The sequence below is a fragment of the Grus americana genome, chromosome 2 (genome assembly GCF_028858705.1).
Source record: "Grus americana isolate bGruAme1 chromosome 2, bGruAme1.mat, whole genome shotgun sequence".
NCBI lineage: Eukaryota > Metazoa > Chordata > Aves > Gruiformes > Gruidae > Grus > Grus americana.
In genome coordinates this window covers 95,377,967-95,394,028 of record NC_072853.1, presented here as the reverse complement: position 1 = coordinate 95,394,028, position 16,062 = coordinate 95,377,967, and positions in this window count along the sequence as shown.

Sequence of the window (16,062 nt, the reverse complement as noted above, 5' to 3'; positions counted from 1 at the left end):
AGCCAAGGGTATATGTACTATTTCAAAGAAGCTCTTAAATTATTGATAAAATAAGGACCAGATCCCCAAAAATATGTAAACATTTTACTCCTTCGCATGGATGATAGACACCTAAGAGTTTGTGTCCACAAAGATGCAGAAAGCTGCCAGACAGTAAATTTAGTAGAAACTGCCAGGGTGTGTGCACTTCTCACTGAAAAAAAAAAAAAAAACCAAACCATAAATGATCTCGTGTATTGAGCACATAGGTAGTTACTGTGGAATAGGTGACAGTGTAAGATGACATTCTTCTCTCTCTTGCAGTAACGTTCATATGTCTGTGATCCCAACTCAGATTTATGTCTGAACATTTTGCAAGAAGCTGGAGTAAATCTGGGACTGAGCAGAGAGATGCAGCCGTACTTCCTTGACTACCTCTGTCGCCTCGTAACCTCAGAACTGTCTTTATAAGAAAAGATGGAGAAACATCATAGCAAAGTCTCACTTCTTGTAGAGTCTATTAATATCCAACTATCAAAACATCCGTACCAGTAGCCTATGAGTTACACACTACTGTAGGGGGGAACATCCTCTCTCTGCTAAACTGGTTAATATTAATCATGAATTTATACATACTATATTATTCTACTGATAAATAAAAACACATCTTTCTTAATGTGCGAGCTACATCCTGACTCTGTTAACTCTCAATGAATGTTTGTAGTCAATTGATGATTTATTTTAACTGTGTGAAATACTGAGGCTTATGACTCTAACTTAATTGAGTCTCTTTGCCTCTGGAATGCTGGTATCCAAAAGCAAACCAAGTGATTTACTTGGATTTGTTACTCAGAAGTCTGGGGCTGACACTACTGCAGATTATTTTTTAAACAATGGATTCATAAAGTTCTGTTCAGCCATGACTCCTTGTTTCTCCACAGTTGTCTGTAAAAATCTATGTTGTTAGTTTGCAAGAAGTGCAATAACTACAAATTTGTACAAATTCTATTGAATATAGCACATTGCACGATATACCATAAAGCCTGTTGACATATATGGGCAGCATGGACTGCAGATCTATTGTTATTTCACTGCAAGAAGACTGTAACTGCTACTTACATTTCAGAGAACAAAAATCTCAGAATAACAGAATCTCCTATCTTGGGGATTTCTCATTGAAACAGAGGAGCTAGTGCTTCTGTTTTGCCAAAAAGAACATCTTTTCTGAAGAAAAAGACAGTATTCAAGAGACCTTTCCTTGTAAATGAAGGACAGGGCACTACTAGGAGCTCCTATGTTTAATATGCATGAAATCAGATTTTTATGCAGAATCACTAACAACAATTCATCATTTTTAAAGAAACTGTGAATACAAATAGAGCTTTGTAGAAATTCTTGAAAAGCAAAAATGTACAGATTACTACAAAAGGAGATCAACCAGCTCCTCCCTGGGGCTGAGTTTCAGCAGTTGAAACTCATTCACACTCAACGGCCAAATTGAAACAACTACGTGTACAATATTTGGCTTGAGCTGAGGGCAGATGTAATCCTTAGGGAAAGTGTAGGGAACGTTTTGGTGGTAGGAAAGGCGGAGGTTTCTCCAGGAAAACAAAAGCCAAGGAAGAACAGTTTGTGCTTAATGGAAAAATACCGTTTCATCTGACACGGGATGTTACATTTTTAGTTAAAGATACCATTAAGAAGCCGAAAGAAACAAAGAGCTAGATTGACAGAAGTGCTGGGGCAGGAAGCAAAAGGAAAAAAAATGTCAAAATACTAACTCGTTTTTCTTTGCTCTCACTCTAGACTTTTTTTGGAGTAGGGGGATGCATGCGTGCGGTGGTTCTTTTAAATGGTATCTTCGTTAGGAATATTGCATGCTAGTACTTTGAGTTTCTTAATTGGCATTCATGTAACCAATTTTTAATAGCTTATCCTAAGGAAAGTCTTGAGCTGAATTAAAATTAAGTTCAGGTTTTGATAATGTAATACACAGAACATAAATTTTAAGGGGAAGTTTTAACTATCCCCAGCCAGAAGATTATAGCTCGCCACTTTACCTCCCCGCAAAAATCTCACACACCTTTTTTCTGCCTTGCATCCAGGCATGCAAAGGATAAAACATTAGAGGAAAATGTATAGCGTTGTTTTAAAAGTGCTTCATTTGAGGAGCTAAAATGCCTCTCTGTCATCTAATAGTTACAGCTTTGTGCCTCTACGGGGCTGAGGCGAGGCTGGGAGCTTTAGTTACGCTCTCTGCTTTGTTCTCTGTTGTCTTGTAAGCGTAACCTTAATTGAATTTTCTAGATTTACAGTACTTGGTTTGGAGAGAGTATGTGAACCGCCTAGCTATCGCTGTTTGCGTTGGCGTAACACGTACCTAGCTCTGCCTCGCTGGTTCCCAAACAGCCCCGCAGTACGAAGATGCCCTCGTCCTGGAAAGCGAGCAGCATCAACAGGCAGCCAGCCGCACGTGAAAAATGACAAAGCGTTTCTCCTCGCGTCACAGAAAAAGAAGAGAGGACGGCTGGCAGAGGAATGCTGCGCAGGGTGACTCTAACATGGGCCGGCTGGATCCCAGCCCGGCGCCTTTGCACCGTAACTGCTGCATTTCTCTTCCGTCGTTTTGTAGGTTGCACTTTTGGTCGGTGACTCGATGCTGCCGTTTTAGGAAATGGTATTGCATGGCTTCATTCCCATCAGCTGACAGAGATGTAAGAATTTCATTAGCTTGATAGCTGCTCTCATTCTGGCTGATATAACGTGAAAAATATAGTTTGAAAATACCTTCCAGGGCTGCTGTGGTGGCCCAGATAGGGCCGTGTCCGCGACCCCAATTCATTTCCTAGCCTTTCAGTCCGCTGGGTGCCACGTTTACTAAGCAGATTCCCGCAGGTTTCTCCACAGCAGGCGGAAGGGCAGCTGAGCAAAGAGCTTAGTCAGGACTTCAGCAAGTGTTTGGATACTTGCTGGAGATTCATCAGGAAAGGCTTCTGATGCGGTAACTTCCTAAGGCTACCTTAATTAGCACGCAGGCTTGCAGCCTTCTCGATGCCAGGATGCTCTCTCACAGCAGCAAGGTAGAAGTAGGTCCCTTTCCCACCTAGCTACAAAGGGAGCTGAGAGTCTCTTGGACAACGTGACCCCAGAGCAAAGAACTCCCATCCTCATCGGTGAGTTATGGATTAAAATGTTGATGTGCTCAACTTTATTTAGGGGAAATAATGTTCAAATCTTGAAAGCCCGAGTATTCACAAAGTAAAATTGATCCGCACGTCCCGCTTTCCAGACAGAGAACACAATTATACCATGTGACTTCTGCATCCACTCAAATGCCTTGACTCGCTACCATCGAGCACCCAGCTCCTCCTGAATAAACAACAGGCTACAAATTCATCACAAAAATTGGCAAATACTGTTGAATTATAAATATATTTGAGAAAATTGTACTGCCTTGGCTGACAATTCATTAAAAAAGAGGAGCTGAAATTGATCAAATGAATTGTTTGTTACTAATTATTTGCCTAGTGCTAGCTGTGATGTGAGACCTTGAGGGTGGGAATAAATTATCTTAATGAGGGATTAGGTTAAGGCATGTTATAAATTCTCATTTCAAGAGCTAACCCCACCATTAATATATTTGCCTATAACTGTGAATCTTCTTTAATAGCTGCCTGTCTTCTTTGCACTGCATAAAATGTTCCTCCTTTTACATCCATGTTCTGCAAAGGAAGTACGTGGCCTCCCAGATTTTATCTTCGTTAGAAACACCAAAGAAATACCTACAAGGAAATGACAGTAATGTAGACTGTAAGTTATATTTCATTATGGAGAAAGAAATGTTGACATCCCAAGGACAGATGAAGTACCAGATGATACCTTTTACTGTGAGCTGGACACATCCCTGCTTTTGAAAACCTCGTTTGTATAGTGCATGTGACCATAGGGATATGGTTTTCCAAGTGAAATGAAGATGGAGAAATGGGGAGAAGCTGCCTTATACAACTCGGAAGGGAAAAGAGGAACAAGGGTGCATATGTTGTTTTACTTGTAATAGAGTCCAGAGTTGCCTCTTAGGATCCGAACGCGGTACAAGCTCACGATGGTAACGTTTGCCTCAGACAAGCCAAGTAGCAAGGATTTTAAATCTGATCTTCCTCCATTCAGTTTCTGTAGCCACATTATTATCATACTTAATTATTATAACTACTATTAATAATTCATAGCAAAATCTGAGACAGGTGAATCATAGACCAATTGAGATAGGGACCATTTCTCTTTATGTATTTGCGCAATGTCTCGTAACTCTAGATACTACTGCAATATAAGGACCATCTAATAATAAAACATTATGTTTTTCTCTCCTTGTCTCTCTCCCACTTACATTAGTTGTCCTCAAAGTGCTTTTAAAAGAAAGGGCATATCATCGTCTGTATTTCTACAGGCAGCGGGTCAGCACCCGCAGCCACTCAGCGAGTCAACGTGGCAGTGGGCGTGCAGACACGCAGCTCCCCGTGCTGTGCCTCACGTGCGGCAGTCCCAGGCGTGCTCTTTCCCTTAAATGTTGCTCCCCCACGGGATCAGCGAGGCTGGCTGTTCTGTAAGCCGAGCGTGGAGCAGTAGGAGGACGTATTAGGTGGTCTTGCCTTTCTGTCAATTCGTTTTGTTTCAGAATTTATTTGATTGAATTTCTTCTGTATTTTCAAGGCATGATATAATTAATGCCTCGGTTTGACAAGACCTTTAGAGCACTTTTAAAAATGATACTTTACTTGCCTTATTTTTGGGGGTTTTTTTGTCAAATATATGCTGCTGGTTTTTACCAGTCGCCTGTCTCCTCCTTTTTGCAGCACTTGGTCTATAACTGGTGAAGGTCTGGGAGCACCGAGGAGATGATAACGCTCTCCATGCAAATTGTCAGAGCTCTTTGGTGATGCTGTACATCTCACTGGAAACAGAGTTGGGCCATTCTGCTTCCAGAGAGACTTGTTTCCAAGCACGATCGAGCCCCTTGCTGTTGAAATTCAGAACAGTAACAAACTTCCCAGCATTCGTGATCCTGTTCAGTATCAATTCAGAGGCAGCACTTGGGTGTTTGTACAGGAAAGATTCATCACATTTTCGGGTCAACTACCTTGTCAGCTCCACAAACACATGCACACGCGCACAGAGAGGGAAGAAAAAATGAGCTTCATACGCTTCATTCATGTCAGAACTCAACAACTTTAAGAGCGCAAATATTCTGCAGTCACTCATGAAAAGAAATTTTTAATAATAAATATCTAACAATTAATGGGCTGGTAGCTGCAGTTGTCTTCAGGGCATAATATCTAATTTCCTTGCAATGTTTCATATCCTTACTTTTCACGCTGCAACAGTCTATCATTAAAACCGAACGCAGGTTTCTATCACTTTTATTTATTTTTCAAATCAACTTATAAATCAGTGCCAAGCCTTGTTACAGATGAGTTCCAATAAATTATCGGCTGTGGACAAATTCTGAATGTTAAACATTCTCTGTTTCTCCCTTATTTTTTTTTTTTTCCCCACTTACTGTGTTCCTGTGTCACCCTCTGAGCCTGGAGCTCATGACAGACAGGAGGGTTTGGAGGAGTTTTTCCCCCTCTAAACAAGATGAGAACCTGGCTACTTAATTATGTGCTATTTAAATAATGTAAAAATATATTTGTTTTTCAGGACAAAAAAAAAATACCTAGGGAAACAATTCCACGCAACCTGCAACAAAATTTACATCTTTGGACGTCAGTAAGATAGACATCATCTCTTTTACTTCTAGCTGACAGGCAATTCCCAGTGTGACTTGTAACCCTAATCTAAGTCATATTAATTCTTTTACCAAAATGCTCTGTTGCTGCCCTTTGGAAGCAGGTCACAAGTGCTTTTGTGAGCTAATGCTAGCTTTTCCTTAACCGATCCATCACTTCTAAATTGGGTTATTGAAATTAGCAGTGTATTGCTGATTTTGATATGACTCTATCAGTTAGGTAAATTTTATTTCTAGTTTTACCACTAGGCTGAGATACATCAAATGGCCTAAAGTGACACAGCCTTGTGTGGCTGATGGGAAATTCTGACTATTGTAATTAGTAAAATGACCTTTAAAAATATTCTGGGTTGCAATTGTCTACAGCTGGGCTGCAACAGTGGGTGAATTAGCTGTGCTCTTTAGCCTGGATGAACTCTGCATCCCATGAACATGTATGGAAGTAAAGATGCCCAAAAAACCATTCACTTATACAAAGTCCCCTCTAAAATGTTGGGTCTCAGTTTTCCTTTTTTGGATCTCCTCTGTTCTGCCTTTTTTTTTTTTTTAAATATATTTTATGCTTCTTTTCTCTTTCACATCTCTTGGGTTTTCAACACTTTCTGTCTACACATCGTGGTTTCCAATCCACACAGACAGAGTATGATTTGGTTAATTTTACCTCCTTGAATTCAGGTAAACTCCAACCCATTCCTGGAACCACAAAGGGAACCAAGTGGAAATTTCCCAGTGTTCCTTCTATTCTTCTCCTTTTTTTTTTTTTTTTTTTTTTACCATAACACCCCCCCCCACACACACACACACCCTTATTAAACTCACTGATAATCTATGAAGTGATATGTCTGGGAATTGTCTGACATTTACCTTGCTGGATAAATTATGTCATTCGATATATTGTTGAGTGGCAGACAATATGAATCCTTAGCATAAAATAGGATATCCTTAAAGAAAACTAGGAAGAATTTCTGCACAGCACGGCTAAACCATGGCTTAGATGGGAGCCAGAAGTGTGGAGTATGCAGCAGTTTTAGAGCAGTTTCAGACACTTTCTCTCCATCTGAATTTTAAGAAACTGCACCTTGTAACTATATGGTGCCAACTTCTGGCTTCAGCTGAATGCAGTGAGAAAATCCTTGGGGTGTGTTCGAGGTCTCTTCTGATTCCTGCCTAGTGAATCATTTTTAGTCTTTTTATGCATCTCTTCTGAGGTACCTGCCATTATTTCAGTAAAGCAATTACTTTTTCCACCTAAGTTCTTCCTTTAAATACGTGTCCTTGTAATTGGCCAGATTAAACTTATTCCTTTCCCCATCTACACCCTCTCAGTTCCTGCGACACATCGGTAGGGGATACTACTTCCCAGAACTGCTGTCAGGCCTAATTAACTTGCTAGCTGCTTGGAACTGTTTGAGTGAAAGGCACTATAGAAGTAGAAAGGTATTATTATTATTATTATTATTATTATTATTATTATTATTATTACTTCTTCACAGGAGCCCTTTGCATTGTTCTCAGGAGCAGCCTGTGCCTGGTGGAAGACTGCCCTCCAATCTTTCTAGACACGAGCTCTATTAACATACAAACGAACAGGTCACACTATTCTTGGAGCAGAACTCTTTAGCATGTTAATGACAAATTCACACTAGTGGCCCCTGAGTGCTCTGGAGAAATACAGGTTTTGCTTAGCACTTAATAAAAAAAGGCCATCATAAAATATGTCACTTGGGGCCGATTAATACTGTCGCAAGAGATAAAATGGAAGAGGAAAATGACATAAATTTATCTTTTCATGGGTGCCGAGTGTGGCTTCCACACGGACCGCAACCTCACTATTAACATGCCATTCATTCACAGCTACTTGGCAGAGGCATCTACGGGGCCAAATTTTCAAGTGCAGGCTCACAGAAAGGGCTCAGCTTCTGTCTCTGGGCACCTGAAATGCCCGCCTGTTGCCATGGCTTAGAGAAGAGCCCAAAGTCGATACGGACAAGCGTGGCGATGCCCGCTAGAAGCCGTGGGACGGATCCACGGCTGCCGTACCCTGCCCTAATGCCACCAGAGGACTGCTACGATGGATGGCATCTGAGGACTCACGGCTCTGGCTACTTAGTTTGGTCCTTCTGTGCAAGACGAGCATTTCTGAAAATCTGGCCCTGCATAGAAACAAATGGGTTCTTTTCGCACTTAACGGCCCCAGCAACAGGCAGCGCTTGACAGCTTCGGGTACATTTTAGACGTGAAAAGGCGTAGGAAAACCTCATGCTCCTTATTTCTTACAAAGCATAATTTAAGGAATATTTTTAATCAGGGATTCTACAGGCCACTTACATGAGTTATGGATGAGAGAAGAAAATTGTGCTCAAAGGACTTTGTCCATAGCCCGAAGAAGTCAGCAGAAACCATTCTCCTTGGTTCTCTTGGGCCTTGGACCAAGCCCTCAGTTAGGAAATGACATTTTATTCTTGAAGAACATTGTTTGGTGGCAAGGTTTGTATGCACGCCTTTAAAAACAATCTTCTTCCTATACATACTTCATTCATTTCCCTCTGCCATTTTTAGCTTAGAAGCCAACAGCTGCAACGGGGCACAGGAGTGCACAGCAGCACTACCCATCTTCAGCGCTGGCTGCTTGTTGCTTTGTCCGCGATAGCGAAGGTGAGTTGTTCCACAAGGGGAAAACACTTTAGGGCTTAGAGCAGCCAAGCTCAGCGACCCAGCAGAGCTCCGCACCAGCCAGAGGCTGCCCACCTGCTGCGCCAGCCAGAAATGCTCTGGACACACACTAAAAATCGTGGCAGGGATTTGAAGATGGCACGCTGACACCGACGTTGCCATTTTAAATTCAATCAATTAATGTTACGAAGTGGCACAGATATACTGCTGTTGCCCTCACAGAGCTAAACATTATACCCAGCGCTTGTACTAAGTGGTCTTCTGAGTCCTGTAAAGGTTAGTTTGTATCTTTGAGGATTTCATGCATTTCTTTTTTCTTTTTTCTGATTAGTTCTTTTTTTTTTTTTTTCTGATTAGTACTTTTTTTTTAATTAGGTATGGTGAGGGCATTTATAGAGGAGTGAATGACTAAATGAAACTGAAAAGCAGTTTAATTTGTATTTTAATTACACAGATACCAGCTTCAAAATTCCAGTAGCAAAGCAAAGTTACAATATTTACAAGGAAAAGAGCAACAGAGATATTTCTTCACAGGCTTTCAATAGGAATCCTAATGAAATCACCTTGTGAAGGTGTGGGGTGCCTGAAGCATGCACATGATGGCAAAGAAGGTGACTTTGTGCACTAAAGTTCAGAAAGAGTACAGTCCGTGGCATGGTTTAGGCAACATCCACTCAAAGCTTCCCAGCTGTGGGGAAAGTGAATTTTGCTACTCCAGGAGTGGAAAACTGAGCTTTCCAATGTATCTTTCCAGGCTCCCGTTGCAGTCAGTCGATGAGGGGAGAGGGGTTCGGGTTCCTCTAAGGGGCAGCGGTGGCTATGTATAAGGACCTCTGTGAGATGTGACGGGACTCTTTGGCCTTTGTTCATGTGTTTGCCCCTTAGGAAAAGCAGAGCACCAAGTAGAGGGGCTGATTTTCACCCAGAATGAAGTTAAGAGCCGGCACAGAGCACGGCCTGTACCCAGCTCAGGATGCAGTGGAGCTTTCCTGGGTTCCACAGCAAAAACCTAGACCCAGGTCAGGCTTCTCCTCCAAATCGCCTTCCTGTTGCTCTCCATCAACCAAAGAGGAAGAAGGGTCTCAGCAGATAACAACAGTTAACCGCTGTGGCTTGGGTACTCCTGAAAGTGTATAAGAAGGCTAGCAGCCCCCATGATACATTTCCTAAGGACAGAGAAGTCTAGGGTATGTCTATATTCCTAGTCCACTGCAACTTTGGAAATGGCAGAAAAAGGATAGGTTTATTTTTTTCTCACTTTCACTGATTTAATGCAGGAGAAACTATCCTGACTCCTATGACATTACTCTATTTCCATAACTGTGAATGTACTAGTAAGAGTAGTAGTGTACTTACAATAGTAAAACAGCATCAGCCTAAGATATTAATGTTTGAAAAGCTTGGCCTGGAATAGGGAATATTTGTGTCACATGAGAGTCGGCCTCTGAGGGAACAGTGATATTTTGATCAGCATTCTCAAGATTATTGCACCTACAGAAAGGATCTGGTTTTCAAAGGTGCTGCCTACCTAGCAGGTATCATAAGACTAAGCAGAACTGCTTTGATGGGCATTTTGGAAAACTAGAGCCCTGTTCAAAAGCATTAAGGAAGGCTCTACCTGAAAGCTCCCTTTTTATCTGATTTTAGCTATCTTATAGTGCACTGCTTCATCGCAGCAACTTTCCATTCCTGTTACACAGAGAGCAAAGGAGGAATAAACCGACTTACCAACCAGACTGAAGATGGACATGACCTCACTCATTCATCAAATAAAATCAAAGTCAATACAACAGTGTCAATAAAACCCATTTAATGATCTCTCCCCAAAGAACTTTTACATGTAAAGAGATCCATTATTAATTTACCTCTTTGAAATATAACCCACTACACCAAATGCTCAATAAGCCACAGAGGCAGGAATTTGTGAGACAATTTTATCGTTTACCAAAACCACTAAAAGAGTCCAGGGCTGCTAAGACCAATTATAGTAGCTAGCCCAAAGACCATTTTATCTCCTGTTGTCTAGCGAAAGGCCTCTATTAAGCATTACATTGGCAGGGGAAGCCAAGACCTAGTGCTATGCAGACATATCCTACATTGCTAGACTCCCAAAATCAAGTCTTAGACAGGGCAAGATTTTTATTTCATAGGAAGGGGTAAATTCAGTCTTTCAGAAGAAAATGCCAGTTACCATGTGAAGATCTTAAGTCCTGACTCTCATCCCACATATCATCTTCTTTCCTTTGCAAAATTCTGATGGCCTGGGCTCTTTAAAATGCAGCTTTCAACCAAAGATGCTGGTAGGTTTTATCTTGCGTCACGGACAAGCCAGAACATTTGGTGGTTGAGTCACTGCCACCAACTGCATTGTGCCCATCCCTACTCTCACCAAACTCAGTAAGAAGCTGGGGAGAGCACAGTACTGAGTTGATAGGCATCATCAGATTGTAAAGCTCTTTGGAATTTATGGGAGTGCAAGAGGCCATGCCTATGTAAGATCTTATCCCAATGAAAAGCAGCAGAATGGAAGCAAAGTAAGAATATTTATAAGAATTACCGAGTGACATTTTGTGGCCTATCTTACTCAAGAGATCATTCTCTTCCATTCTCGTCTTAAAATATATCATAGGATAGAGTAGAGTAGAGTAGAATAATTTCATTTAGAAGAGACCTACAATGGTCATCTAGTCCAACTGCCTGCTGTAAAAACACTCCTTTCTTCTCTCTCTTCCTCCATGTATATGTATATGGTGACTGCATTCTCTAAATAAGCAAAAAAATGTGCAAAATTTGAGACTATCAAATTTAATTATAGTTTTAATAATACTAACTTTCAGACAGAGATGGATTATCGTTTAGATCAGCTAACCTTTTGGTGCAGTAATACCTATTTACTCACTGGGAAGTATTCTTCTGCATAAAACTCTTTCATTTGAATAAATCCAGTTGTGCACAGCTTCAGGACATTTATTCGTAAGTATTCTGGGAAATCTTTCTGAGAGTCAGTAAAGACAACTCAAAACCCTGTCTATGAGAATAAAGTAGTATTTGCCTGGCTAGAGTATTTTGGGCGTTCCACAATCAACATGATAATGTATTTAGGGGGAAAAGTCCTCCTTTTTGCTTGTTTGGACAGGTCCGAGACACACCAACGTGCGTGAGATGTCCGTTAACTTCAGCGAGCTCTGGATGAAGCTTCCAGTCTAGGAAGAAGGATGTTGCTGTGCACTTCAACAGCAGCAGTAACCCTCGCAGTTATCTTCCCCCCTACACATATCCAAAAAGCAATTTAACGCACCAGCAGCAGTTGCCTATTAATCGGGCTAGAAAAAAGGTAGCCTGGGAGGGTGGGTTTAAAAAAGGAATGTGGCACTATTATGTATTGCTTGCAAAGTAAACAAGCAACATAAGTATAGTCATTTCCTAATTACGAGCTGTTTCATAAACTGTAAATGCTAACATGGGAGAGGTAAATCATAGCAATTTAATTAATAAAACACTTTAGACAATTAAATCCATATGTGCATGTCCCGGGGCACAACATCAATAATAGAAGCTTGCAGGCATATTTTGGAAATTTTATGCAATCATTTGCAGATCTTGTAGTCAATAATTGGTACAAACTGTTTTAACTCTTCCTTGCCTGGTCTGGAAAACAGAAAGGAATTGTTAATTACTATTATTATTATTATTATTGATTTCATTACTGTTATTATGTTGCCCATTTTTCCATCCTGTGTACGTATTTTAGAATTATTTCTGTGCAGGCTACAAAATGAATCTGTTTTCTTCCTTACATGTATGTGAGTTCTGTAAGCAGTATAATGAATGGACTTCTTCCTAGAAAGGTAATAGACTTGTTTTCCTGGTCCGCAGAGCCAGACCAAAATTTGCACATACACTACAGCTTCAGGCTCTGAAGTCTGAATATAATTTCTGAACAATGGGGTTTGAATTCTGAAGTTCCACGGCCAAAGATATCTTAAAAGATTTTGGAGACCCTAAACACAGAGCTGAATGGAGACTTTGACAGTTCCAGACAGACAACTGATGGATGCACAGAGAAGCTACCTCATCCGTGTGACTCATAGTCAGACTCGTGCCGTGGCTGCTATCCCGACGCTTTGCAAACCGGGCTGACAACGATCCAGAAAAGCAACAGGTAATCATGAACACAACAGTGCAAGACCTACATGCCACACAGTTTTCCTGCAGGGCACAGAGCTTGACAGCATAATATAAACCTCTATAATTTGGGATATCTAGCAGTGCCTGTTAAATTTGGGAGCCCGTTTGACCACAACGGCAGCCACGCACTCTGGTAAATGGGCCACGGGCCATTTTTCCACAGACAAACTGCTAGCAATACCCAAGCCCAGCATTTATAAAATGTCCAAACATCTCCGAGGAGCAAGCTCCAGGATGAAGCAGCCGGCTGCACCTGAGCTCAGGCAACACTCCAAGAACTGGCCAAAGCATTGTGTCCCCGGGGGCTTGCCAAAAACAAACCCCTGTATACCAGGAAAGTGCTGGGGTCTTCTAATTAAGCTTGGAGAAGGAAATAGCATCGATCGTATCCCTGCACTGACTCCCAGCTAATTTCCAGTGTCCATGTAAAGCTTTGTTCTTACAGTTTCCAGCAATAATGAATCCAGCTCTGGCAACATCAAAGCGTGGTATGATCTTTGAACCACTGTAACTGCATGTCCTCTGGGACAATGCAAATCACAAAGACTTTTAAAGCAATTAATGGATTCAGCCCCATTTACATCAAAGTTCCAGTTCTGATTTATGCACTGCCATGATAACAGTGCTCCCTAGGGACAAGGCAGTTCACAAAGTCCCAGAAGTAGCATATAAATGTTGAGGACATCTTCAGTTAAGGGGATCTCACAGGGGGGCAGTCTTCCAAAAGAGATCAAACAGATGTTAAGTCTCCAGGGAAAACAGTCAAGCCTTCTGAGACACTCCACTTTGGGTCATACATGCAGTTTAAGCCCCTGAACCTTAACTGTCTACCCACTCTGAACCTTAAATGTCCACCTGCTTCCCAAAAAGAACCAAAGAAGAGATTTAATCCCCAAAGGGGAAGACTTGCCACAGAATTAATGAAATCCACCAGGGGTTTCACCATTTCTATTGCTGTCATATGAAAAGCAATGGATGATGATTTAAAATCGTTGAATAGACAAGCAGAGAGATGAATTAGCTGGTAAAGTGATTCTGCTGTTTACTTATAAAAATATGATGGGAAGAAAAATCCCTTCTCTGAAAGCACACTACCACTCCCCATGAATTCCAACTTCCCTGGCATTTTTGTTGTCTCAAGTTATGTGAGGTATTGCTGTTACCTTTCTCATAGTAGAAAATCAAGGCATCAAACATTTGTCCCTTTTCCTGATCTTTAAGGCATGATGCTTCCACTGCCAGTTGTTATTTGCAGGATCAGGATTTCATACTCTACAATCTGCAGAGTGTTTGAGGTCTTCTGAGAGAGTAAAGTTAAATATGAGCCATTGGTGCTTTTACTGATAATGATGCAAAAACGCTTGTCTGCTGGTAGGGAGGGAAAAAAATCAGGAACCTTCTGGAAGTGTGGATTACAGAGTGAGAGAGATTTAAAAATTTCTGTGTTCAGTTGAAAAACATTGTAAATTGAAGCTTAGCTTTTTCAAATTCCTTTTTAATTATTATTATGCAGATATTCAGTGATTCAACGTAGTATACTACAGCAGTTTTATTTTAAACTGTGAAGGCACTTGTAACATGAAATTCTAACATGAGGGATGTTGGCTGTAACTAGGTAGGCCATTATCAAGCAAATTGCCAATATATAATAATGAGTATTTGTTTTTTATTTTTATTTATGCTTATTTTTTTCTACCCTGTAGAACACAGTAAAACTCTCTTGGTTCATGCATGTTTTCACAGCGGGGGACGATATCAAAATGAATAATGCTGAGGTGGTTACTGGCAAAGCATTATGGAGAATATGCTTGTATGACATCGTTTATATGTAAATCCTGCTCCAGTTCATCAGGATGTTAAGCAATTTGAAAGCCATACTGCACTGCCTTGCTACCCACTTGAAGGAGTTTCTTCTATTATACTGCTTTGATTCCTGGTACGAGCTGGCCGGCTTCCTCTGATGAGGGGTGAGCAAATGCCCCTCACTGCACTTCAAGCCCCACCACACAGCTGCGCTGGCAGACGTTGCCTGTGATAACGCTGCTGCTGACTCCCGCTTTCCCAGCTTCTTTTTCCAGTTTGGAGCTGTCAGAAAGCTGAGACGTCACCTTGAGCAGCAAAAGTTAATAAAGCCGTAGAAAAGAGTCCTCACAAAGGGCTTGAAAGTACAATTGTTAGTTGTTCTTGGTAAGCAGTGAGTATCGCACCTAGCGTGGTTAGCCGGCATGGTCAGTCCGTAAGACCTTGTCCAATGTTCTCTGGAGCCAATAGGAAAAAAACAGTGGTAGAACAAACACCTACCAAGTTCTTCATCATTCAGTCACTGCAAACCTACTCAACTTCACCTGTATGAATGCAATATGACATGCTGTTTCATTTTGACTATCTATTCAGATGATTACAAAGATTAACATCTTTTTGACGACAATCACTTTGCTTCTTTGAGCAACGTCACGGGCATCTGGAAGACCCGTTAGTCTTGTGGCAGAAAAATGATCACCGTGTGCAAGCTGAGTTCTGTGGGCTTCAGAGAAAGGGGAAACCATACAGCAATATTGGTTAGTTGAAAGATTTTTTTTTCTAATATTGTTTGAATGTGTCTTTTGAGGTGAATCCTGTTCATTGTGCTTTTAGAGTAAACCCTTCTGTTCTAAATGGGTAAATAACTCATTAAAAACCTAATTTATTTAAAATGTTGTATCTATGCGTTCTCTCAGAATATGCATATATATCCTATATTTATACTGTAATTACAAATTGCATTTCATCAATAACATATATCACTGCTTGTTTCAGTTCTTTCTTTTTTATAGGCCAGACAACTTGACTTTTAAAGGCGATTCAAGAATTAGAGATAAGATTAGCCCTGTCTGTACTTTTAGTTTAAACCCACAAATAGTCCTACAGAATCAGTGGTATCATTTCCATGTTTAATGATAAGACGATTGTGGATTGGAAGATTGTGAAGAACATTGTTCTGATAATGAAAAAGAAACTACTGTTTCTGTTATCCCTTTTGTTTTTAGGATTTTTGTTACAGAATTTGCTACCTAATTTAATGGAATGTAGTGGAAATTACTCTAAGGTTCAATCTTGAATATTTACACTATTTTCTAAGAATTTTTTAAACAGAGAAGATTTTTATTTTCATCAATTTCACTGTGCTTTTTCAGAAGATAAGTCTCTCATGTGGAAACCATGCACTCATTTGAAAGTAAAAGTAGATATATCCTGAGTGAAAAAGCAATTTCAGTTTGAAATTCACTTGTTCTCACATTTCCAGTTAAAAAGGTCACTATTTTAATAATTTTGTGGAGCGAGACATGTATATCCAGGATGACTGCATTTTATATTTTCTTAGTTGTTCCTGCTAATTTATGATTATCAATGCTGTAGACTGACTCCACATGCGGACTTTGATATCTCTGATAGTATAT